The following is a 12,639-nucleotide window of genomic DNA, read 5'->3' as shown; positions in this document are numbered from 1 at the left end:
AAAATTCTATTTATGACCACGTGGCTGGACTTCCTACAAGTAGCTGGAATTCCATCACATATCTGAAATTTCCCCTGAAAAAAGAAATGGCCAATGGCTAAGCACATATTCTTCAGTGGTAAAGGTGTGATTGCTATATTTTAGTGAGACTGATGCCATTTTTTATTTGATTTATTATTTGTGCTTGGAATGGGATCCTAAATAATTGGAATCAATTTCTTTAATTCTGTAACTTTCAGTCTCTACTGGAAATAATGAAAGCCACTTGCTTTTGGTAAGGCTTTTCATATGGCTGATTGTCAGACATTAGCTAACAAGCTTTTTAGCTTATTTGACTGCTTCTTTAATTGGAAATATCCAGTAGCTTGACGAATGACATATTTTAAAAACTGTAACTAGAGCAAAAAATTAGAGGTGTCAGGAATAACAGATTTTATTGATTTACTCTTCAGGCTGCTACTGATTGATGAAATAACAATGATATTTTATTACTTACATTTATTATTATACTGTGGTCTCAAAGTAGCCCAAAACTTCAGGAAGGGAAAAAAATGTTCTTGGTCAGTACGTCAGCTGGCTCCTGCTGGATTCAAGTAGGTTTAAATACTATTTTGAATAAAGGCCAAAGGTTATAAAGGTAAATAATATTAATTGGGCAATCTTCATTAGACAGAAAAAAAATATATGAGCTGAGCTGGATGGGCTTTCAGATACTCAACAGTCCTAGGTAAAGGTGGAGGAAGCTGCATAATTCATCTACCTGTGTGTGCAATGTGAAAAACTGCTGTGTGCAACCTGGGCACATCAGGCTCATGGGTTTTGTGTCAACCCTTGCCATCAGGTCTGACTGCACCACAGGGGACCAGTGCTCAGTCCTACTCACTTGTCCAGCGCCCATTTGCTTACACTGAAAATAAATGTACTTGGAGGTTTAATCACAGCTAAACCTATGCAAATGATGGTAGGCAGCCACTGTTTGTCAAGCCTTGTCTTCTTCCTAGCAAAGGGATGATTTTTGGAAAAGCTGCCTTAATGGACATGAGAGGTAGGATACATTTTAATACCATAGATATCATATAGATATCTATCTGTGGTAGATAGATATCTATATGATATTTATGGTATTAAAATGTAGTTATTAGGAAATCACATATCTAATCAGCTATATTAAAATTAAATTTTGAGGTAAATCACTGAAAAACAATCAACAAAATTTAATATGATCAGATGGTAAAAAGGGCATAAACAGAGTTTCCAGCTCTGATATCTACCAAATTAGGAGCCCAAAGATTAGCATTACTTATAAAAAATGCAAAAGTAAACAGGTTTCACAAATATGTAAATTCTTGGAAACTCAGTAAGTTATTTTTACTATTCTTCAGTAAACAACAGGTAAAGCTCCACTTTTTTAGTATCATATTCATGTCTGCCTTTTTAGATTTTCTGTTTTATGGCCACTGATGTTAAATTGAGGAGGGACTGTTGCAAAACAAGTGATAAAGCACAGAAGAGACCATACAAAGATTTCAAAATCTCATAGTTTAAGCCATTTCTAATTGGACTGACTCATACAGTCTCTTTATTTGTTATATGATAATAAGTTCAATAACATTAAAAAAAAACTATCAAGATTACCAGAAAAATAAATAAAATCTAGCAAAAGTTATGGGATTATAGGGAAACTTTGTTTTTGATGGCTTTGACCATCTTTCTTTGGAAAGAAATTGATAACACTGGCAAAACCTCACATTTGGTTCTAAGCCAGCTTAGACACCAAAAGAAGTCAAGTAAACTAAAAAGAAATTATTTGTCCACGAATGTCCATAAAACCTGAGCTTTCAGGATTCACATAATTGTTATCAGAAACATCTTCAACTCTATTTATTCATTAAGCTGATCACTTTAAAAAAATACAACAGAAAGCTTCATAACCTGTAAAATATGTAGTAAACAATTATCATGGCTTAATCACTCTTATAAAATCTAATTTATTATACAGTCAACAAATTTTGGATGAAATTTTCTGTGAATGTAAATTGCATAACTACATAAATGAAATACGGGGAGCATCACCTGTGGTAATGTGATGACTGTAGGGAAGAGGTGTAATTTATGTTCAGCTACTCTTTATTAAAAAGTTAATTCCAATTTCCACATTTACTGTCAAGAAGGACTTGATGATTTTAAACTCAATCAACATTCAGTGTTGCTATTTGATGTAGTTGGTAGGGCTTTATTAGAAGAAAAATCAGTTGGTTTTTTATAGTGACCTGCTCTATCTGGAAGTGATTCGTGTAAAAATATGTTTGTTTACATGGTTACAAATACATATGTACTTGTTTACGTTGTTAATAATGTGCAAAACTTACCGCTCACTATCAGATGACAGTGCAGTAATCTACAACAAAGCCAGATAGGCAGAAGAAATCTGTACTACGATTTAGAAACTTCCTGAAATATTTACCTTCTCCTACCACTGTCTTTCCTAGGCTGTATCTCTTGCCAGCTAATTTCCATTTCTGTCATACAGCTACTACTTTCTTTAAAATAATTTATCTAATTTTTCTCTATGTTCCTTTAAAATCTTCTTTTATGCTACCCTCCTTTGCTTTTTCTCCTTCAGTACCTTATAGATGGAATTCCCAGCCTAAAAAAGCAGACTACCTCGGATTTTGCTTGCGTCTTGTGCTTGTGTCAGTTTTATTTTATACTGGTCTTAGTAATCCATCTTTTCTCCTGCCAATATAAATAATTATCATGAAACTACAAAAACTACTGCATGTGCTAAGGTCAAGTGTGCTAAGCATACGTAGTTTTGGAAAAGTCAGGCTTTTTGGAACATATTCAGCAAAACACTTGGAGTTCTCAAGAAAACAATCTGCAAATGTCTTGAAGCGCACTTCTTTGATATAAAATACTAAATCTCAGAAAACGTACTTAAGCTGATATCCTTTCACAGACAGGAAACCATCACAGGATGAAACTGTCATACTTGGCTGCTAATTAACTAACTTCTGGAGTAGTGTAGTTGGAGAGAAATAATAGAATAAGAGGCCTCTTTCAGTACTCCTGAGTGATGTATTGACTTGAAATTGTGCCACTGGATTGTGCCTGCTTTGGACATGTGTTCAGAATAGTCTTGTTGAGAACCAATACTGTGTTTGCAACATTCTAATGAATTATTTATTAATAGCAAAGCTATAAGATGCTCAGCTAAGAAACCAGAATCTACATTCATCCAAGAATTCAAACTTCATAGGGGTTTTATGTGATAATACCCCTACATTTGTAAGTGATCTTATTCTCTATGATATGATTCTTCTCTGTGTAGTACTTCACATAACAGATATTCTGTCTTCAGATGTCTAAATTAAGAGTCCAGCCTCCCTTGAACTCAGTGGACAAAGTCATCGTCTTTCCGAATTTAACTGTGGATCAATAAATTAGTGTTCTGCTTTGAGTGACTATCTGGAAAATATTTTTCCAATCTGTAAATAAAATGCAGGCTTATTATCCATTTTAAGTTACTGGTATGAATATCAATCTTAATCTTTACTCTGGTCTTGTTTCTTACGTGTGTTATATAAAATGTTCAGAAGATGTAAATGAAAGTAAATGGTTACTTTCCATTAACGGGCCTGCAAGATCATACTACAAGCCTCTAGGAACAGGGAGCTGGGTATTTGTTCCTAATACCAGCAAGGGAATACCTGGTAGGAGGTAGGAGGTTAAGGAGGTTCCTTATTAAGGAGGAACTGAACCTCCTTAATGCCATCTTAACATTTAAACTGATTTCTCAGTTTTGACTGCTCAGAGTGAGACTTTCAAGATGAATTTTTCTTTAACTAAAATTGTAAAATACATCATGGCTTAAAGTACTTTAAAGAATTTATCCAGCTGACTTTCAACTTTGTTTTAATATGCTACTGATATGTCTTAATTTGTGAATGAAGAAAATTACGAGATCTATAAATCAATTGGGAGAGAGGATAAACAGTCCAAACTGACAATTTGATTAATATGAATTAATACAAGTCTAGTTTAGTACTTCGTTAGTTCATGTCAGCAATGATAAAAAACATTAATGATGATGCTGGAACACTGAACTTTTAAAATTCTAACCCAAGTATTGTGCATGCTACAAAATAGCCTTGTTGACCCTCAAAACCTAGCTGTAGTGGATGTCTAGTTGGGATGGAGATCTATGAGTCAAGTAATGTTTTCATATTATTATAATTCTTAGTTTTTAATGAAAATATAATCAGTTTTGTTAAGCTGGAACCAGGTAGATGTGTTACAATCCTGTCTCTGGGTCTTTGAAAGAGAATGAACTGTCTCAGTGACTGCTGCAGGAATTACCAAAAGGACTAACAGAAAATGTTCAGCATCTGAAAGACTTGGTTCCAAGTTTCATAGTTCTTATCAAGAGAAAATTCTTATCACCAGATCCTGATGGAATCACATTTAGGGAGAAACATAAGAAGCAATCAATCAAATTATTTCATTTTAGATTATGAAGTGGTCTATGTGTCAAGACTAATACTTTGAAATGGATTTGTTGGCACAGTGGTAACAATTACAGAATGGTGTGTAGGAGGTAAGAAACTTCTTCATTACTTTCACATCATAAAATACATAGGGTGACAGTTTGAAGGCCCAAGATAATTTGAAAAATAATTCAACTCTACCCAGCTAGTCCAGTAGGATGATAAGAGTATAGAAGACAATGAAAAACTTTGTACATGAGAGAAATACATGTGAGATAACTCTGTGAGGAGTTGGATTTCCGTGTTAATAGTGTGAGTATCTATCTTTTCACCATGACTGTGCTGGGTCTGAATTTTGGAGGGACTTTCCAATGTAGTCACCAGTCAGAGAGACAGCTCAAACAGTAAATGAGATGAAAGAGAAATGTTATTCATAAAAAATGCACTGGAAAGAAGCCACATTCTTTGGGGGAAAGAGCTCCTCATAACATAGAATTGTTGTAATTTCTTAATTTCCATCTATTAGAACTCCTGTGAGGACACCTTGTCAATCTCTGCACAATCCCACCACTGCCACTGCTGGTCACAGATAAGAATAACCAAAGTGAGACTTCATTTCCTAAGGACATATGATAATGATGAATTGTCCTTTTTCCCCAGGACCTGGTTCCTCTAATTGGTGCTATGTGGAGTGACTACTTGCATCTCTGCAGAGTTCTGCTTGAGTCTCTTATTCTCTGTAGGGTCACAGTGATGACACCCGTATGGCTGGCTGGTAAGGCCTGAAGCATATGTGCACACATTCCCACAAAATGTAGGAGTGTGAGCACATATGTTTGTACCTTTAAATTTGTCTAATATGGAAGCTGAAATCAACACATTTGCAGGTTTATCTTGTGTCTTTGCTCTTCAGTAAACGTTCTTGTGTTATTGGTCTTCAGTAAATATTAAAATGTTGCTAATAAAGTGAATGTGAAAGCAGCATAAATGAAATATAAAAATCAAATCTTGTTGGCATCAAAGACAGAATCTTCGGATTTCACTGGACTGGTTCAGAATTCTGATCTGATTATAAGGTAAGAATCCCATGTTTATGGAGAAGACTTCAGCTCAAAATCTGAAGAGCTAGAGTTTATTGCTTATTTTTCTGCTTGCAGGTTTATTTTATCAGTGAATTATTTTCATTTTTTGAAAAATGCTTTTTTTTTATGTGCTACTGTACTATTTCAAGTATATCCATCTTGTTATATATGGAGTCATTTCATAGTGTTTTTTTGTTTTGCTGTTTTTGGTGTGGTTTATTTCTTTAATCAGTGCAGTATTATGTTTTTTCATAAAACAAAAATAAACTGAAGATTTTTCTTCCAGAAACCAACTTCAGTATGCTTAGAGCTATATAAAGGGTTAGCCTTAGGCGTTTGTGATGTAGAAATAAAAATTAATAGCTAAATTGTATGTTATACTTTGTCTAAAAAGCTCATTTAATTTTATGGCATGGGGTTTGCATCTGTTTTCTTTTTTCCAATGATATTTCACAAAGTTTTGTGCCACAGCTTTCAAAGTCACTTATATAACAACAAAAAAAGCACTTTAAAAACACGTAAAGAGCTATTGTGGCAAAAGAATAAAGAATTTCCTCATGTTCTCTAGTTAGTATCCTGTTAAGTATCCTGTATGTTATTGAGAGTTCCTTCATCATAGAGGGTGGTCCACTGGTAATGTACAAAAAAAGGATAGTGTACAAAAATTAAATTATTATTTGACCCCACATCATTATATGCCACATAACTAATTAAAGCACACTTTAACAATGTACTCTTAATGTGCTGTCTGTTACTTGCATGACTCACTCATCTTTCAGAAAGAATAAGTGATTTGTATTAGATGAGAGCTGCTAAGGATGTTTTTGGGGCTAGCAATTGCTGTCATTGCTATGTTAAATCACAGGCCCTAGCCTGGGATAGAAAGAGACAGGCTTATCTTGAGCCAGGAAAACAGCACCACAGGACTGATAGCTCTGACTTAGGGCCTTGTTTAAAAAGTTATGACTCAGTGCAAGCAGCCAAGGATCCTTAGCCTTCCTCAGTTCACTCCAAAGCAGCCATTAAGAGCCCTAATGTTCAGGTTGCGTGCCTCACTCTGATTATTTTTGGGAAGTTGATCACAGCAAGCCCTTTTTTTCCTAATAAGCATTCATCTTCATTTACTGGATGAAGGGAGCTCTTAGTGAAAGCTTTATGCATGGAGAGGGATAATGGTAATTTCTGCCAAGCTCTGTAACTGTGTGCATGGACTGTGAGCTTCTCTTCTCTTTCTTTGAGTTGTAAAGTAAAAGGCACATATCATAATAGTTCTCCCAGATACAAGTACAAGCAAATTATAGATATAGATAAATTTTTTTGAGGGGATGAAGCTCTTTGGTCTAAATTGGCAATTGGTGATGCTAAAATTATATTATGGAAGTGCACAAAATATATAAGAGGATCTTGTGCAACAATACCAAAATTTTAGAAACTGCAGAAGATTAATTCCTCTTTAAAAAATAGGAACTCTTTCCCTTACTGCCTCATTCTTACAGTCAGACTTGTTCAGCAGCATGTGTGAGGATAATGCAGGGACAACTTTCAATACATTGCAAAAGTGACCTTAGATAACTTGTTTATGCTTAAGAATATAATTATTTAAAACTCTAGGGGAGCTAGTGGTTCTTGGGAGTTGTGAGAATGAGGTTTATTTTCCTCATGAAGTCTTAATTTCCAATTCAATAACATTGCGAGATACCTAAATTTCAGACTTTCTAGCCTGGGACTGAATGTTGGGTACCTGAGCATTATGAAAACATAATTTTGAGAGGAGAAAATCACAGATAAGAAGACAAAATTCAAATTGTCAAGCGGGCAAAAAAGTTTTTCTGGAGTTATTCAATCCCTTCAGCCCAGAAGTTACATTTTAACAGATAGATTGCAAATACAGCAGAGATAGAAGATAAATAAGGTGAGTACACAACTTTGCACATATAATACAAACTCATGCCTACTTATTTATGTGTGAGAATATGTAGCTATTCTAAAGCAAAAGCAATTGGATTGTCAGGGTGATAATAGTGTTAAAACACACAGAAGTTTATGAATTCAGCATTAATTTTTTTTTACTCTGCCCCTTGAAAGCATGAGTGACCAAATGGTTCCTATACTTTTAAGTATTGGGATGTAATATGTCAGAGACAATGGTACTATTTAAAGGGCAAAGATCTCATGCATTAGGCATAGCAATACATGCAAGCCTGATTGGGAAAATATTTTAAAAATATACAATATTTACACAAAATTTGAAAATTTCCAAGGCTACTAAAGCACTGCTGAAGCTATAAGTGGAATTAATTAATGTTTCCAGCATGTAATTTACTAATAAAAAATATTTTCTGTTTAATAGAAGGTAAGCTGTCTGAGTACTGCCTTATGGGCATTAAAAAATATACTAACGTGCAAAAGAATGACAATAAAACATAATCTCCCTCTGTCTCATCACCCACCTTCAAGCAAACACGCTCAGGCTAAAAGTTTGAGAGGTCCAAACTGGTAAAAATATGAAAACAATCTTTTTGTCATTGTAGCTACCATTTTAAATGAAAAAAAAAAAAACCCAAACAAAAAACAAAAACAAAAACAAAAAAACCCCAACCAAAACCAAAAAAAACAAAAACAAAACCAAAAATACCCAAAAACCAAAAAAAAAAACCCCACCACCCCAAAAAAACCCAAAAAACAAAAAACCCACAAAAAACCCCAACTTTGTTTCATTCTAAAGAAATTTGTTTTGCTTACATTTTCCCCCAACTCAAAATAAACTTGTGTCTTTATTTTTCTGCCTTCTATTTTCTTCTCCCTCTTTCCCATTTTCCCCAAAATAATAGGCTCACAAGAGGAAGTACAGAAAGGTTCTAATAAGAGGGGAAATTACCACCATAAAAAGTGATATTTCACTTCCATGTCTGTTGCATAGTTTATGTATTCTCTTATAAAAATAGAAGAAGGAGATAAGAAGCTTTCACAAGACATCTAATTATTTCCTCTAAAAAAAGAAACAACCCGTGAACCTAAGACCCTTGTGAATTTGGACTATCTGGAATACATAGATTCTTAGCCCTATGGTCAGTCTAGTCCTCCTTTTGCCCATCTCTAATGCCTTTATATTTGCTTTTCTGATTTCTATCATGGGTCTTTATATTTCACTTTTCCTGGGAGGTGTCCATACTGATGTAACAAAGTGGATTAAGGGAGCATTTCAGCATAACTTTCCAGAGATTCTGCAAGAGGTCTCAAAACAGCATGAGCTAGGTTTGTTTCAGGCAAAATGAATTCTGCAAAATGCCCTAGCTTCAAAGGGGTAGGCAGAGAAGGACAGCAGCTCTGAGCCTCATAAAGTAATAGAAAATCCTGAAATGCATGTATTGCTTGCATTCAATGCTCACTAACAACTCTTGTACTCAACAGATTTGCTCCAACCATGCTGTGTTACTTGCTAAACTTCCCAAATGCAATCTCTCAAAAGGAGACAATAACTCCTGTCTAGGTCATATATCCTAAATTCCACTCCCATCTCTCTGCTCAGTACTATAATCTAAAGTTGTCCTCTGAAGCAGAGAACAAAACTGGTGTTTAAGGCAGTCTTTTAGTTTTCACAGACTTCCCTCCCACCAGCATAATTTCCTTGACATAAAAAATTGTGGGATGGTGAGCAGGTGTGCAATTTGAAGACAACATACTTCCTGCTGTGAGATGACTATCTTGGTATCTTTTACTATCTATCACATAAGTCCATGCTGGCTCACTGCAAAGCCACAGTAAAAACCTCAACCCAGTTCTGGTGCAAGAGAAGTCTGAGCCTGTACTTTGTGCTGTGGTGTGCCCAGCTGCTTGTTGGTATTTTATCTTTTAGGCAGATAGATTCTGCTCTATTGCACTTCCATTTATGAAAATGCCGGTAATGGCAGAGGTTTTGTTAACAGGAAATAACCATAAGCAAGGAGTTCCAAAATGAATTTGTAGCATTTTTACTAGTATATCTATACGTGTGTTTTGTCTCATTCAGTGTTTTTTCCACTACATCTTTCAGAAAGCTACCAGACCAAAAGACCAAACTGGGATGAGCTTGTTGGAAAAGAACATATGATTTCTGGCCACAAGCCAGAATGTCAACTTCAGCAAAAAACTGAGGGAATAGGTAGAGAGAGAAGAAAGAAAATAAGAGTAGAAGACATTTTCATTAATTTTAGGAAGTCCCCTTTAGGAGGAGCCCATGACTGATAACAGGAAAAAACATACAGCAATAACACCTGGGGAACAATAACATCTATAGAAGTTGTGTGTACTGTATGGCAAACGTTGACAGAAATTAAACAAAAGGTTCAGGTCAGTGTTTAGTATGAAATAAGAAGGCAATCACGGTCACTTTTCAACACGTTCTTGAACCGGATACTAAGAAGTTTAGATGAACTGGAAGACATGACTTTGGATGATCGAGAGCTGAACTCCTTAGCCCACTGATAACAATGTACAAGTGTCAGACCCGCCTGACCCATGCTTGGTACTTTTATTGCATTGGACATCCGTCAATTCAGACTCATAACTGCCAAGATGACAAAGCCGATGAAATTCAGTGAAGTAGTAAATCATTACAGTGTTGAAATGCTGCTGGGGTGAGGCTGTAAGCAAAGCCTTACATACATTTAGCAACATTGAGTGCCAACGACTGACTCCTCATGAACTGTGAGCAGCTGAATTGGAGGCAGTTGAAGGGAGCAGGAAGGCAGTTTTCTGAAAAATGGAAGATGTTAAATGGAAAGATTTGATTTAAAAGTCAATATTTAATACTGGTTACACCTGAAAAGAATGGCATGGGCAGTATCTACTGCTGAAAATTGAGAGGATAAAATGGAAAAAACAAGCACATGTAAGGGCAGCCAAGTTCAGTTTGAGGCAAGAATCAAGCATTAGTTAGGTTGGGGTTTATTACACAATATCAAAGTTGGGCTTAATGAAAGAAATTGTCCTCAATGAGAATGACCAGCCAAACTATACCCCAAAGACCAGACAAAAGATTAAAAAGATGCTACTAATTTAGTAGATAAGTTGACATGTATTTGAAACTCTGTAAGAAGATAATCCTGATTCTTGCTGGTTTTTTACTATTTTGGCAAAACTACAGGTACAGAGAATTACAAATAAGCAGATTCCAGCACTTGTGAGCTGCAGGCTGCAGTTAGACTACACAGAGACTTATTTTTTGCCACATTATTCAGTAAGAATCCCGACCAGCAGATTCTTCAAGACCCTTTGGTTCTTAGTTATTATGGAAAAGCATTCTAATGTGTTTTAGACTTCAGTTTTCCACCCTTCCCTCTTCTGTTCCAGAATTTCATCATGCCTGGTTTCTTTGTCTGCTTTCCTGGCAGAAGTGTCATTGTTTACATCAAGCATGTTATGAACTGCTTGAATAGTCTTCAAAACATGGCAGATCTTCTAGAGCAGATCACAGAATAAGCAGGTTCTAGCATCAGATTTTGAAAGATCTTACTGCTGAAGTAGTCAGATATAAGGTTTTTCAGTGAAATGAGATTGCCTTTCACCCCATCATAAGGGACACGGTGGATACATGCAAATTTTAGGGAACTCCCAGTGGGGTTCTGTTTAACCTATTCTGATAGCGATGCAGGAAAGAAATAAGCTACATAGTGTATATAACAGATGTTTAATTGCATCTGGGGAAACATTCTTTATGAATATCATTCACACCGTACTTTACCTGTTCCTCTGGTGAACACCTGTGTCTTAGTAGTGCATGTGGTGGTAATGTGAGAAACTCTCACTACCAGCCTTTTAAATTTTACTATTCCCTCTTTTCAAAAATGTGCTAAATTAGATACAGAAACAAAGAAACACACCTAAATAAACAAAGGAACATAAGGAACGTGAGCAATACCACACTGCCAGAAAGAGCAGGTGGAAATGCAAGTTTAAGGGTCATTAAAGCACTGTGAAATTTTTCAGTGTGTCACAATTACAGGAACACCTGGGTCAAATAAATTAGGACTAATCCATTGGGGGTGTTCTTTACAGTCTACTCTGGTCTCAGAGAGGCTTGACCCTAACCTGTAATTCTGAACTAAAAAAGAACAAATTATGAGGAAAAGCTTGCCAGTTCAGGTGGCTGTTTTCAAGGTAATCCATTCATTTCTAATAGAATATAAAGATGGCAGGAAGAGAGTGCAGATAAGGAAAAGTCTCCATGGGCCTTAAAGAGGAAATTCAATATGTATATATATTTGACTAGAGTATGAAACTTGGTAAAGGCCCTACCTCTGATTTCTATTTAATTTCAATCATAATGAATGCAGCACTGATGTAAATTTAAAGAAAAGTGTGTATAGGAGAGATACTTTATGAAAATTATGTAAAAACTGGAATAAGTTTCCTGATTTCCAAAGGCTGAGACAGCATTCTGGTTAAAGAATGTATTTTGATCTTATGCTCCATAGGAACATCCGTTACCTTTGCTCCTTGGAAAGGAAGAGGAATCAGTAGATATAAACTATTCCAGAAGACAGGGAAAGTTGAAGACTTTCTATACTATGTGTATATGTACTAGCTGTACCTCATACACTGGTCCCACCATCAGGAACATTGCAACCTCCAGTTTTCTTGCCGAGAACTAGTGGACTATTTTGGGTTCTTTTACGTCCATTTTATCTGCCATGGCAGAGGAGCAGACTTCCCTTGGACCTAAAAGAGAGCCAGAGAAAGGTTAGAAATCGCTTCCCACTCCTCAAAATTCTGCTGATGATACTGTTTTCCTCTTTAGAAAGGTAATGATTAGTTAAGAGGACAGACAATCACCTTTGTACATTTTTTTCCCCTGTCAAGCATTTTTGTGAAGAAATCTGTTGCAGGATTATTTTTCAACCACACAAAGCTTGATTTTATTAAACCCAAATCTCACACTGGCTGTATGTGTGTTAAATGTACTCTAATATCACACTGTATGAGGGAATAAGAGTTTTAACAATATAGAATTAATACAATAACTATCATTCTCGCATGCACACAAATCAACCTTATCTAAAATGATAATAAAAAAGTAAAAGCAAACCAGT

The 12,639-nt window shown here is 35.6% G+C and overlaps 1 long non-coding RNA gene across 1 annotated transcript; it reads right to left on the bottom strand.

Annotated features, from left to right (window-relative positions):
• Positions 1–417: 417 nt before the first annotated feature.
• On the bottom strand, positions 418–12,264 carry LOC136360385 (uncharacterized). The gene is made up of 2 exons (XR_010743458.1): positions 12,141–12,264; positions 418–583 (listed from the first exon to the last, which is right to left on the bottom strand). It is a non-coding gene; the product is annotated as an uncharacterized lncRNA (long non-coding RNA).
• Between the last annotated feature and the right edge of the window lie 375 nt (positions 12,265–12,639).

The sequence above is a fragment of the Sylvia atricapilla genome, chromosome 4, assembly GCF_009819655.1.
Source record: "Sylvia atricapilla isolate bSylAtr1 chromosome 4, bSylAtr1.pri, whole genome shotgun sequence".
Taxonomy (NCBI): domain Eukaryota; kingdom Metazoa; phylum Chordata; class Aves; order Passeriformes; family Sylviidae; genus Sylvia; species Sylvia atricapilla.
The sequence above is the reverse complement of the archived record's forward strand: the minus strand, read 5'-3'. Positions and strand labels throughout refer to the sequence as shown.